Here is a 14,106-nt window from a genome sequence, read left to right as displayed (position 1 = left end):
TTTGTTCTGTGATACGATCCAATAAGGCCGCCATGTGGCCATTTTATTACGATTGTTTCATGTCCTGAACTACAGCTCAGACATGTATCAAGCGAATTTATTCAAAAGTATTTTATCACAGACCTAATGAAGAGGACTCTATCCTCTCTGAGGACCTGTAATCAAAGTACTACCCATTAACAAGTGGGGACTATGTCATCAACGATGACTTGTTTTCCGTACAATGGTTTCCCTATGGAGACGGTAATGACAGTAATGACAGTAATGACAATCTCAGAACATAATGATGATACTGTGAGTGTCATGTCAATTATCTGCTCATTTGCATATTTAACGAACTTTTGTAATTAGTGACATAACTCTGAAATTCCTGCACCAAACTTGATGATACGTGCAACAAATATTGATCTGATATATATGTTATTATACTTAGAAACATTGGGCTGTGTCAAGTTATTAAATGGCTTATTTACATATTTTATGAAGTTTTATAATTAGTCATATAACTCTGATATAACTGCACCAAATTTGATGAATTCTGCTGAAGATACTGATCTGACTGATATCTAACTGTGGTGTAAAGCACTTAGTAGTGTCAAGTTAAATAAGGGTTCATTTGCATAACTTATGAGCTTTGTAATTAGGTATATAACTCTGACATTATGGCACCCAAGTCAGTGAAGTCTGGTACAGATATTGATCTGATAAATATCTAATTGTACTGACAAGCATTTGGCAGTGTCAAGTTAACACAAAGCCCATTTGCATATTTATGAAGTTTTTTAATTAGTCATATACCTCCAAAATAACTGCACCAAATATGATGAATCTGCTGCAGATACTAATCCGATAGATATCTAATTGTGATGTAAAGCATTTAGTTGTGTGGAGTTAATTAAGGGTTCATATTTAACGGACTTGGCAATTAGTGATATTTCTCCAAAATTACAGCATTACATTTGATGATCTGATAAATATTCAATTGTACCTAGAAGCATCGGGCGTGTCAAGTTAATAATTAGCTCATTTACATATTATATAAGTTTTGTAATTAGTGATTACTCTGACAGTACTGTGCGAAGTTGATGAAACCTGCGACATATAATGATATAACAGATATCTGATGGTTCTTATTGCACGCCTCACACGGGTGTCCATTATATTGGTATGAATTGGGTTTATTGAAAAGAATATTGAAAAACATAATACAATAAATCCTCGTCAGAAACAGTTACTCTGGCAGTAGACCGTATACACGTCTAGTCTTAACAGAAGTCTGTCTTCCTTTTCGCGTTTTGTGCTCATTTGAACTGCTGTCAGAATATACACTGTCTGTCTTTGTTCTTTGTTTTGGTAAGTATTAATCTGAGGTCTGAAAAATGTTGCATAACATCTCCTTGCTCGTTAACATTTGAAACAGGTCAAAGGTACAATTGTTTTACACAATTTCATAAAAGTCAAAAAGTATGCAGTAATTCACACTGTATTATTTCATGCATCCAGTAGTGTCTGATAAATGTCAATGTCGAGTCATCAGCTGTCAATTTCAATGCTTTATAACTAAATTTGTAATTTTGTCAAACTCAAAATCTGTACAAGTCACTCATATAACACGTCCTTCCATTCAGGGGTCACATTAGCACTTGGGTTGTTCTGTTGAGTAAATGCTAAAATTTTCTAGTCTGTTCAATAGATATCAACACGTGAGCACATTCAGTTCATATCTGGTTATACCATTTTGGCCAGCGAAAATTATCTATTTCACGCCACACTATTTTAAGTGTGGCAGGTCGATGTTTTCACTTGAAAAGTTGAGTGCAGCTGCTGTCAGGACTGATGGGCCTTTGTTTTCACTACTCTTTCCATATCCTATATTGCGCCAATTCCAACCAACGCAGGAGAGATATTTAACTAGATCAGAAGGTAATTACAAATCCTTCTAGGCTGTTTTGAGCTTTTCCAGCTATCTTTCCAAAGACTAAAAAGGGTAGAATCCATTTAGTACCACCTTACACAGACATTACATTGATTGTACCAAGATGCAACTGCTACTCTGAATGCTTTCTAATTTTGCACAAAAGAAACAAATTTGACGAAGTTTGCCAAGTATCATCTATTTCACATTTCAAAGCATAGGGACAGCAGATTCTACGGAGATGATTTTTTGACAAAAGTGGCAAACGTTGCATGTCTGTATATTGTGTATGCAGGGAGCGAGGGTAATATACATAATGAGCATATTCAATTCATCAGCCAAAAGAAAATGGTCAAAGGAACTTTGCACTTGTGCCAAAAACTGGTATTTTGTCGTTCTGTAGTAATGCCTTCTAGCCATTATGTAGTAATGTCTTCTAGCCATTATGTAGCTTCAGCGGCATTGGCGCTACATTCTATTTTAAACTTTCAGTTAAGTCAGAACAAAAACAATGTGTTTTTCTAATCTTTTTGCTAGAAAGCCAAAAAGTAGAATGTCAGTCGCTACTTACAGCAGAATCTGTAGGATCGTCTCAACAGTGAACTCATCATCGTCATCTGATTGCGTGTGAGAATAGCCTATGTGTATAAACATTCATTTTTTTGTAATTTTTGTGTACCCCATTGCACTACCGGTATGTAAACAAAACAATCCAAGTGAAATAAAAAAAAACACATTATTTTTGTAAAAGGTTTACGATGAGATTCCTTAACAACCCTACTCTCTTACAAAACCGTGTTTACACAGCGACCACCATCCTCCCTTTTCTCATGACAGAGTGTAATCAAACGTTCTATTGGGCAAAGCTATGGTATGATAATGCATAATCAGATAACTCATAATGTTCAATAATCAACTCCTCAGATGCATTCTTCTTTGATCACCATTTGTTCAAAATAAAATGACCTGATACTGTCGACATTACATTAACATCAATATCCATCTTGAGTGATTTTTTCAAAAGCAAATTAATAGTCAAAGCAGGCAAAATTTGGTAGCTGGTAGCAATCATTTTAGTATAAAACTTATTGTAATGCACTGATGTTCGCCTTCATAAGGACAGGCGACTTCAAAGGTCCATTTCCAGCTTTTTGCACGAGAGTTTTGGATGTTGTTACTCTTCTGTATACCTATTGTAAAGTAAATAAATTTCAAGAATATAGTCTTTGGTGCGAATATATACAATAATTGCACTTCTACCATCGAGAACACTAGAAATATGCGTACGCTAAATAGCCGTATCAAACGCCTGTTGTGTAACATACACAGTATTCTGGCGTTCAAATCCTGCGGCTGCATCCGTATATTATTGTTGAATAGTTTCAAAGGACCCATTGGATGAGTGCCAGACTGTGTCTGCGTTCTGCTTGTGTGCAGGCTATCTTGAAACACGTCCAAGTTGGTGTTCCACATTTGCGCCATAATGGAAATTGCACAAAAGCGGTCAATATATGGCCCATTTGATGCCACATCATGAATGTAAGATGTATAATAATAAAACAAATATGGTTATCGTTTAAATATTGCAAAGAGGACATTAGTACACTCACTGTATCCCCTCCACTTCGCGTCGGGGCGATTTGCTGCACCATTGTCCTCATGCATCCTTTGTGGTATGGTCGCAAGGGAGCTGTCGTTAATTACGCTTCTGGGGATCGGACGAATTGAGGAGATCATTCAAAATATTGGAAGCTACAAGGGGGGAATGTGGAGAGAAAGAGCAGGGGAGTTACTCAATGTTTGGTGCAAAATGAATTGAAACACCCCTCAGATGCACCATTTCACACATCAAAATTTTCGATGCGAGAGGGGGTACATCCCTCTCTCATATCGTGCTCTCCCCCTTGGGGTGTTCTATTAATTTCACTTAGTAAAAAACAGATCGAGCACACCTCTCAGATTGCACAAGACTGCACCATTTCACAAATCAATTTCTCAAACCTTTCCTGCAAGAGAAGGGACACCCCTCTCAGCCTCCTGCATGTTCTCTTCCCTGTACTTTCAAATTCTACCCTGTCAGATATCTTAGTGAAAACCCTGTTATGATACCCATCTAAAGTAAACAATACTGTATGGTTGGATACTAGTTATAGAGTAAGCTTTTGTATCAACATTTTGTTGCGACTTTTTGGTTTCACCTTTTTAAACTCTAATGAGAAATCCGATGATAATCTAGCACGGTACACAATGATCTGAAATGTCTCTACTGTTGCTGTATTTTTGTAGGTTTCACAAATACATGTATACATTGATATTTAACTTTTCTATGTTTGGATCAGTCAATACTTCCGTGTTATGACGGGGTTATTCAAATGCATCATTGTTGACGTGGGGTGGGGTGGGGTGGAGGGGGTACTCGAAATTAAAGTTTCCGATGAAATTCCTCCAGTCCCCAGGCCGTTAATGATATAAGCTCAGTTATAGCCACATAATATTGAAACATTTAAGTTGCAACGTGCGACTTACCTTTACACCCAACTGTAAAATCTTTGGTCGCCAAGCTTTGCGCCTAAAATGTCACAATTGTGAAACGCTGGTCACTTGTGTAATTCATGTGTATTTGTTTTTAACGATTTAATACTCTGATTACTCACTCAGAGGTTTTCATACTTAATAATGTAATCAGAGGGAGGAAAAGTGGAATTAGCATTTTATTTTGTTTCATGGCCAAGAGAATATAGAAATTAAACGCCCAAAAATATCCCGTCAGTTATATTTTTTATTATACGGAGTGATAAATCTACAAATGAAAAGCCATGAAAATGTGTACCGTTCTTGATAGAAAACTTTATGTGTCTGTGTTCCCTGCTTATCTTGTTTATATATTTGATTATTTGTCATTTCAAATCTATCCTAGGCTTCATACAAGATTATTATATTCACTTTCATAACATTGAAAATGTATCAACTAATCTGAATAAACTTCAGAGATATATCATTTATCTATGTGTCACTAAGGACACTTCAACCCCCTGAATGCATGCTGAACAAGCAGTAGTGCCATGAAAAGCTGTTGAGAATGTTTAAAGAATGTCTTATATTTTGTTGTGTAGTTTTAAAAGCAAATATCAGAGATATCTCTTGCTCTTGGAGTTACAGTTTTAAGCATGTCTTGAAGATATGCTTCATAAACCTCTCTTTCATGAAATCACTTAAAGGTATTCAACTTAATTACAGCAAACATTTCCATGACCATTTTCAAAATGTGTCTATAGCTTATTGTTCCTTCAGGAGAAATGGCAACTGCTGAAATGGAAAACACACTTGTAAAGGTGGTGATTCCATGACAGAAAGTCATTTGTCTAACTATTAGTTTGCTTATTCTCAGTGCATTCACCTCATCAAAATCATTAGGATAAATTGTTGTTACCTTTCTACTTTGCAGGTATCGTCGAGGAGTGTGAGAAAAGGCTGAAGTTTTATTACAGCAACTTATCCCATATTCTGCCATTTCCCTGGTGGGACGGAGCAAACAGATTAAAGCTTGAAATGTCTACACTGAATTAGAACTACAATCTAAGGAGAAAACTAAGGGAAACTGAGAAGGAAACGAAGGAGGAAACTAAGAGAGACTTCCCTACTAGAGAAATCTTCTCACCAAAATACGACAGGGACAGCCACACAAATCCGAAAAGAGTGCTGATTGAGGGCGATCCAGGGTATGGCAAATCAACATTTTGTAAAAAATTGGCCCATGATTGGGCAAAAGGCACTGTAGAGTACCTAAGTTGTTTTAAACTATTTTTTTGTTTTGAATTGAAGGACATGTTAGAATGTGATGGGAAGAATGTTCGAGATGCTATTTTTGATTACTTATCATGGGAAATCAGGGAGGATGAACAAAGACAGGAGCTTTGGCATTTTATTCAAGATAATCAAACAAAAGTATGTTTTGTCTTCGATGGGCTTGATGAAGTTCAAACCCAAAATCTACCAGAATATTTTAAAGAAATGGTTCGATTAACAAGGCGCCTCCTTCCTGATTGCCCAGTTATTGTAACGTCTCGAAAAATTAGGGACAGTAACTCAAAACAAATGTATGACACACAATTATTGATCAAAGGATTTAGTATTGAGAGAGCAAAGGCCTTTGTTGAGAAGCACATAAAAGAAATACCGGTAGATGCAAAAGGGGAACATCTAATATTCTTCACACTTCATGAGAGAGGTGGAGATGTCTAGTCACAAACATGTTTTGTTCAATTTCATGCAGAGTCCATTGAATACTTTAATGTTATATGACATATGGATACATGCAAACAAACTGCCCCACAGAATTACGGAACTCTATGAAGAAATCATCAATTATATAAAAAGGAGATACAAAGAAAATAATGAGTGTACTGCACATTTTGATATGGAGATTAAGCAAGCTCTTCTTTCATTTGGGAAAAGTCATATACAAATTTAAAAGAGTGTGATGGAAATGATAATTTCGATGAAAGAGACAACTCTCCTATTCGTTACATATATGAGTTAGGATTACTGACTAAACTATCAGGATCACCACCTAAGTATGTTTTTTATCATTTAACATTCAAGGAATATTTTGCAGCCATGTATGTAGCGAAGCTCTTCACGATAGATAGATCCAAATTCGTTGATGCTATTGACTTCTTCAGCAGAACAAATTCGGTCTATGATTGCACTTTGTTTGCATTCATAGGTGGCTGGTTACAAGATAATGTGGTTGAAATCTTTAAGGTGTGGGAGGAAAAGAATTTCTCCCCGCATTTGTTTTTTGATCCAAGACCAATTCTGTATGAGAGCTGTTGTAGATCAACTTAAGTTTTTGAACATTGTGCTCGGTTCTTACCAAGGACACTGAAAGTTGACTTCAACACAATGGCTTCCCTGTCTGACAGTAATAGACTTGATGTGAACACTACTGTTTTAAAATGCTCAAAGTCAAGATCAAAAGAGGTTCACTTCATACTATCGGCATCAAATGTTGATACAATAGACATGTATAAAAAATGTTATGATGCCCTCCAAAAAATCCAAAAACGTTTTATATCAAGTTGAAATACATTTTGATTTAAATGAATATCAGACAAAATGGAGACACTATGTTCAAAATTTCACATTCCTAGAAAAGGCTAAAAACGATTTCCTTCAGGATCTAAAACAAGTAACAGTTAAGGAGATTACCCTGAAAATATCCAATTACGAAAATTCCTCCGATCGCTACGTAGAAAACATTATGCAGAGCATATTTAGCTTGTCTATCAATAAGCTGACCATAAAAGGATTGCCTTTTCAAAACTTAGATTTTGTCAGTTATGTCCATCGTTATCTTTATAATATGAATTTATTGAAGTCTGTTGATATAACATTCTGTGATGATTTTCTTAAATATAGGCAAAGAGTTAACCTGGAAATAACAGCAAATTTTGAAAAGTTTAAAACTTGCTATAAAATTAATGACAAGAATTTTGATATTCTTGGTCTGTATAACTTCCTTTCAGAATTTGCATCTGCTAATAATGAGAGAGTGTCTCTAGATATAGATATTAACAGTGACTGCACGGATACATCAGGCATGATCGTCCTTCTTCAAAGACTTGAATCCGTTCACATTGGATGCATATTACTGAACTTTTACCAGACAGAAAGCTTAAGCCAGAAAGACATTTGTTCAAATATTTCAAGCATTGTGGAAGCTTTGTCAGTGGTCTCTGCCAATGAGCTTGTCATGAAAGGATTACCTTATAGAAATTTGGACTTTGTTAGAGAGGTACATACTGTGATTCAAAGCAATAAGCCATCAAAGTCTGTTGATATGACATTCGGTGATGATTCTCTTAAATATGGGCGAAAAGGTAAACTGGAAATAACAGCAAATTTTGGAAAGTTTGAAACTTTCTATAAAATGATGACAAGAATTTTGATGTTCTTGGTCTGTGTAAATTCCTTTCAGAATTTGCATCTGCTAATAATGAGAGAGTGTCTCAGACACACTCTCTTGTCATGAAAGGATTACCTCATGGAAATTTGGACTTTGTAAGAGAGGTACATACTGTACTTCAAAGCAATAAGTTATGGAAGTCTGTTGATATGACATTCTGTGACGATTCTCTTGAATCTTGTCAAACAGGTAAACTGGAAATAACAGCAAATTTTGGAAAGTTTGAAACTTGCTATAAAATTAATGACAAGAATTTTGATATTCTTGGTCTGTGTAATTTCCTTTCAGAATTTGCATCTGCTAATAATGAGAGAGTGTCTCTAGATATTGAGATTAAGAGTGACTGCGCGGATACATCAGACATGATCGTCCTTCTTCAAAGACATGAATCCGTTCACATTGGACGCATAATACTGAACTTTAAACAGTCAGATAGCTTAAGCCAGAAAGACATGTGTTCAAATATCTTAAACATTGTGGAAGCTTTGTCAGTGGTCTCTGCCAATAGAGATTGTCATGAAAGGAGTACCTCATGGAAATTTGGACTTTGTAATAGAGGTATATACTGTACTTCAAAGCAATAAGTTATTGAAGTCTGTTGATATGACATTCTGTGATGATTCTCTTGAATATTTTCTAACAGATAAACTGGAAATAACAGCAAATTTTGGAAAGATTAAAACTTGCTTTAAAATTAATGACAAAAATTTTGATATTCTTGGTCTGTGTAATTTCCTTTCAGAATTTGCATCTGCTAATAATGAGAGAGTGTCTCTAGATATTGACATTAAGAGTGACGGCACAGATACATCTGACATAACCATCCTTCTTCAAAGACTTGAGTCTGTTCACATTGGACGCATATTACTGAACTTTTACCAGACAGAAAGCTTAAGCCAGAAAGACATGTGTTCAAAATTTCAAGCATGGTGGAAGCTTTGTCACTGGTCTCTGCCAATGAGCTTGTCATGAAAGGATTACCTCATGGAAATTTGGACTTTGTTAGAGAGGTACATACTGTACTTCAAAGCAATAAGTTAATGAAGTCAGTTGACATTACATTCCTTGATGATTCTCTTAAATTTTGGCAAAAAGGTAAACTGGCAATAACAGCAAATTTTGGAAAGTTGAAAACTTGCTATAAAATTAATGACAAGAATTTTGATATTCTTGGTGTACAAAAAGTGCTCATAGAACTTGCATCTGCTAATAATGAGAGAGTATCCCTAAAAATTGAGATTAATTAACGCCTCTAAATCTTTAGTGAATTATGACATACGTGAAATGTTACCAAGTTTAAAATCAGTCAATATTGGAGAGATAGTATTGACAATGTTTAATCTTCATGTTGCAGACACGGACACTTTGAAACAAGTTCCCACCATTGTTCAAATTTTGTCACAGGTGTCTGCAAATAAACTTTTCATTAGAGGGTTACCACAAGGAAGTTTACAGTCTCTAAAAGATGCAACTAAATGTCTTTGTGACTGTTCCTCAATAAAGTCAGTGGAAATGATATTTTGTAATGGGGAAATGAATGTGATGGAAGGTGATGATGAGTATATCCAATGGCTTTATTTTATCCGTAAATTAACTGGAGAGAAAAATAAAATAATTATAAAGTGTCAAAGGTTTACAATCATAATTTTAAAATATGAATGCAGTGATGTAAATATTCTATCAATCTATAATTTGTTGTCAAAGTATGCAGCAACCAGTGATGAGAGAGTATCAGTAGAAGTATGTACAGTGGTTGATTTCGGCAAGAGAAATGTTGAAAGTTATGTAAATGATACACTTGCAATGATTACATCAGTGTTTGTGGACAAAATGACATTACTAGTATCTAATTATAAGAAAAATGATGAGAAGGATATTTGTGAATTCATTTCATCTGTTGTAAACCGCTTGCCAAAGCATTCTATTAGTAAGTTTGTAATTAAAGGATTACCTCTACTTGAACATTTGAAGTTCATGAAAGATGCACATTGCTGCTTGGCTGATGATAATCTGTTGAAGTCAGTTGAATTTACTTTTCTTGATGGTCTTGAATTAGATCAAGAGGATAAACTAGAAGTCATAGCGAAGCTTGGAAAGTTCAAAACTTACTACAGGATGAAAAGTATGAATTTCAATCTTATTAGTCTGCATCAGTCTCTAGCAGACTTTGTATCTCTTGATAATGGCAGTGTCACAATGGCCATACAAGTGAACTATGATTTGAAGAAAAGCAGCAGTACAGACATAGATCTTTTTGTAAAGAGTGGATCAGTTGATATTGAAAAGGTGACAATGAACATAAGAAATGGTGGTTACTTGAACACTGAAGATGTTCGGTCTTGTACTTTAAATATAATCCAAAGTTTGTCACAGGTCAGTGCAAAAGAGTTTGCCATCCAAGGATTACCTTCTGAGGACTTTGAGTTGATCAAAACTGTACATTCTCTGCTTGTAAAAAATGTACCAAACAAATTAACACACATGTCCTTTGAGCCACTGTGTTATCGGAACTGCAAACTAACCCCTTCTGAACATTCAACCATCGTAGTTGAGAGTCAAAAGCACACAAGTGAGTTTGGACTTTGTAAATCAAAATCTGATATCATCAGTTTGTATCAAGAGCTTCAGAAAGACATTTTAACAGTCAAAGAGAGAATTATCGTTGATGCTCATATTAAAAGCACTTCAAATATCAAAGACGACATTCAGTGTGTAATAGGCGCTTCAAAGGATATAACATTCAACAATGTTGAATATGTTGAAACATCACATGGGCTCTCACCAGTTCTTGATGTGTTAGAGTGTCTTGCAGAAGTTAATACCCAGCAATTTTCATACAAAAGTAATAAATCTCTTCAGTGCAATTTTATGAAGTCAGTTTGCAATGCAATGCTACAATGTCAGTCTGTTCAAACAATTGTCATATCATCTACTGAAAGATGTGAGGATATTGAAATACCTGTAAATATTGAACAGCTTGTCAGTGAATGGCTAATCATACATAGAGTAAAATTCAAAGACAAAACAGTGACCATACAAGGGTCATATGGTGAGGTGATAAAGACTTCCTCCAAAACGATTGAAGTGGAGTTTGATTTGAATCACAAGTCAAATATTGACTTGGGCTATGACGATGTCAATGTGAACCATGCTATACTAGAAGATAGCAATGCCTTGACTAAACGATACATTAAAGCATGTTATGTTTTGCAGACTCAAAAGATCCCTGGGCTCAAATCACTCTGTATTGAACTACCTGACATTCTGTCAGATGAATTCTGTACTCATTATTTGCGTGAGTGTTTGATAGAAAATGTTCACCAATGCATTGTCGCATTACCAAATCTGGCCAAGATAATAATTGTTGGTGGGAAAATCACCTCAATGGTTGACTCTTCAAAAACGTGGATAGAGTTGTTTAATAAAGAGTCACTAGAAATGTTGGAGTTCAAAGACTGTGATTTGAATGATAGCTGTCAGTCAGCGATCATCGATAGTGTCATTAAAGCAGATGAATACAGATGTAGCCAATTAATGATAACACTCTGTGATTCATTGTCCTTGCAAAATGTACATTTAATAAAAGATAAATTATTGGCAGATGGCTTTGTTTGGGGTGATACGCATGGTCAGCCTCACAAGATGATATTGTCTCTAGTCTAAAGGGCAACTCTGTTAGTATTGTTGCAATCTCTTGTAAAGAAACTAATGAGTGATTTTTCATCACATGGAACATTATCTTCGAAAGTGGTGGGTTATATAAAGAGCATAGAAAATCACCATATTACCAGTGTTTAAGACCAAACCACCTTAGTCTTATTGTGAAAAGGACTAAAACCTACTTGCTACTTGAAATAACAGCCGCAGGTGTAGGTTCCCATCAGTCATTTTGATAGCCAACATTCAATAATTATGATTCCATCTCCATAACTCTCTTACTCAGAGTATATCTTAAAAGTGTACCTAAGGCTTAATTTTGCAAACATAGATGCAAACATTCCTTTGTAATTTAAGTATCATTCCTTAGATTTCACAGCTACATATACCGTACACTGGTGTTGATGTATTTACAATGTATGATACATACAAAATTACAGAGTGCACGTTTTGTCCAATAGGGACAAATTTATTCAGCATAATAATGCCTGATATAAATTCTGATCTTGTTGCATACATTTACATGTACATGTATGTTCTACAAGTATCCTTGTCACCCTTCTGTATGCCATCAGAAAGTTAAAATTTGGTGACAGGATTAGACCAGCATTGTTTTGATATATCTTAATTCACTAGCTTTAAATTGAAATAACATATCGTTGGAAATTTTGGTGTCCATTAGGTGAACAAAATATCAATGCAATGGTGTCATCAACATAGAATAAGCACAGTCATCTATAATAAGTGAATGCACTTATTTGGTATTTAGCTTTTTTCATGTTCACCAGAGACGATTAAATGTGTGAAAAATTTAGCAATATCAGATTTATATTATCTATTCAATAGGTAAAAGTAAATCCATCTTGTGAAATTTACTTCTGATGTCAAAAATTTGCAAATATCTTTCACGATGTGAAGTTCTGAGCAGACTTTCAACCTCACTGCCATACACTGCTCACAGTGATGTGAGTCTACTTTGATCACTGAATGTCAGGTGATAGACTAGCAGTAATGATAATCACAAAAAGCTATACATATCATACCAGACAAAGTTGTGCAGAAACATGGTAGAAACTTTTGACTTTGTTTTATAGCCATTGTCGATAGGAGCCCTGGCTAAAAAAGGAGAACACGAAAAATAAAGTTTCAAAGAAAAAGGTTATAAATATATGTTTGCATTTGTTGTAAACAATCTTGGGCTGAATGGAACAATTTTCTTTCAGTTCAGAGAGACTTGGTTTCTCCCCACATAAAAAGAGTATTACTGCTAAAAATTATACTATTCATACTAATTAAGTTTTGGAATGATACATGTATTTAATACACTGTTATATTTTCTTGTAAATGAAAGTGAACTTTCCATAGTCATGATCCATGGGATCAGTATTCTTAAGATATTTTTTTTCATTTTGCTAGTTATGTACATGTTGTCATATTGAAGTATTTTTACATCTATTTCTCCTTTATGTTTTCCATGAGACCAATGGAAACACGTTTTAACCATTTCTATATAATGCAGTGAATATTTTTAAAGTTTAGTTGTTGTGCAACTTTTTTGTGTTTTGATGTCTTTTCAAAGTTTGTACATTAACTATGTAAGACACTATCAATTTATAAATTCTAACAATCTATAGATTTTATCTGCTAGTGCAACTGCCTTTTTTCATGTGAAGATACATAATCTATTTTTATCATGTTTCTTTTTGAATTGCCATATCCTGGGTCAGCCGACTTCAGCAATGTTATTATAAGACATACAATATTTTTCTGTACTAGGTTTTTGACAGGAACTTTTGTAATGATCATTTGTTTCTTTAAATATCAAATCATGTGATGATTTTTATAATGTATCAAAATCTATCAATGATGTCATTTGCTCAAGAATGTTTGAACATGTAAAATTGCTCTGTTCCTTTTTTCTCGTAGTCACAGTTTTCTTTTTAGCTTCGCCACCATGTGGCAATGCAGAGCTTATCCAATAGGTGGATGTGTGGCGTCATCAGGCATCCATTATCCGTCAATGTTTTACATTCAAAGTCCAGTCCGTTTCCTTTAATATGTGGAGTACAGGTCTCATGGGATTACCATTATCAGATTTGTTCAAATTGTGATTAAAAATGCAAATTTGTATTTTGAGGCTAATTTTGCTATTTTGGGCCAAAATCTTCTTCTCTGTAAAGGTTGGTCCAACAGCTTTGATATATAGTATACACATTCACTAGCGATGACCTTATTAGGATTTGTTAAAATTGTGATGAAATGTGCACACTTGTATTTTTACAGAATTTATTGCCATTTTTTGTCAAAAAATCTTTAAAAATCTTCTCAAAAACTGCTGTCAAACAGCTGAGGTTTGTAGGGATAAGATATTTGTGCAGTTATAAAACAAATTTCAAATAGAATATTTAGGGCAATTTTTGTCATTTTTGGTCAAAAATTTTTCATCAAAATGTGATATACTGGTATTTAAATAATTATGAAATCCGCAATTTTGTATTTGGGGCAATTTTTACCATTTTCGGTCAAAAAGAATTCAAGAAATGAATGTACCAGCACTTTCATTATT

At 34.7% G+C, this 14,106-nt stretch overlaps 1 protein-coding gene across 1 annotated transcript in view; it reads left to right on the top strand.

The window, feature by feature from the left end:
• LOC139115899 (V-type proton ATPase subunit E-like) overlaps window positions 1-14,106 on the top strand; it is a 340,813-nt gene that overhangs the window by 298,008 nt on the left and 28,699 nt on the right. The window lies entirely within an intron of this gene.

This window comes from Ptychodera flava, chromosome 2 (assembly GCF_041260155.1).
Source record: "Ptychodera flava strain L36383 chromosome 2, AS_Pfla_20210202, whole genome shotgun sequence".
NCBI lineage: Eukaryota > Metazoa > Hemichordata > Enteropneusta > Ptychoderidae > Ptychodera > Ptychodera flava.
The sequence above is the reverse complement of the archived record's forward strand: the minus strand, read 5'-3'. Positions and strand labels throughout refer to the sequence as shown.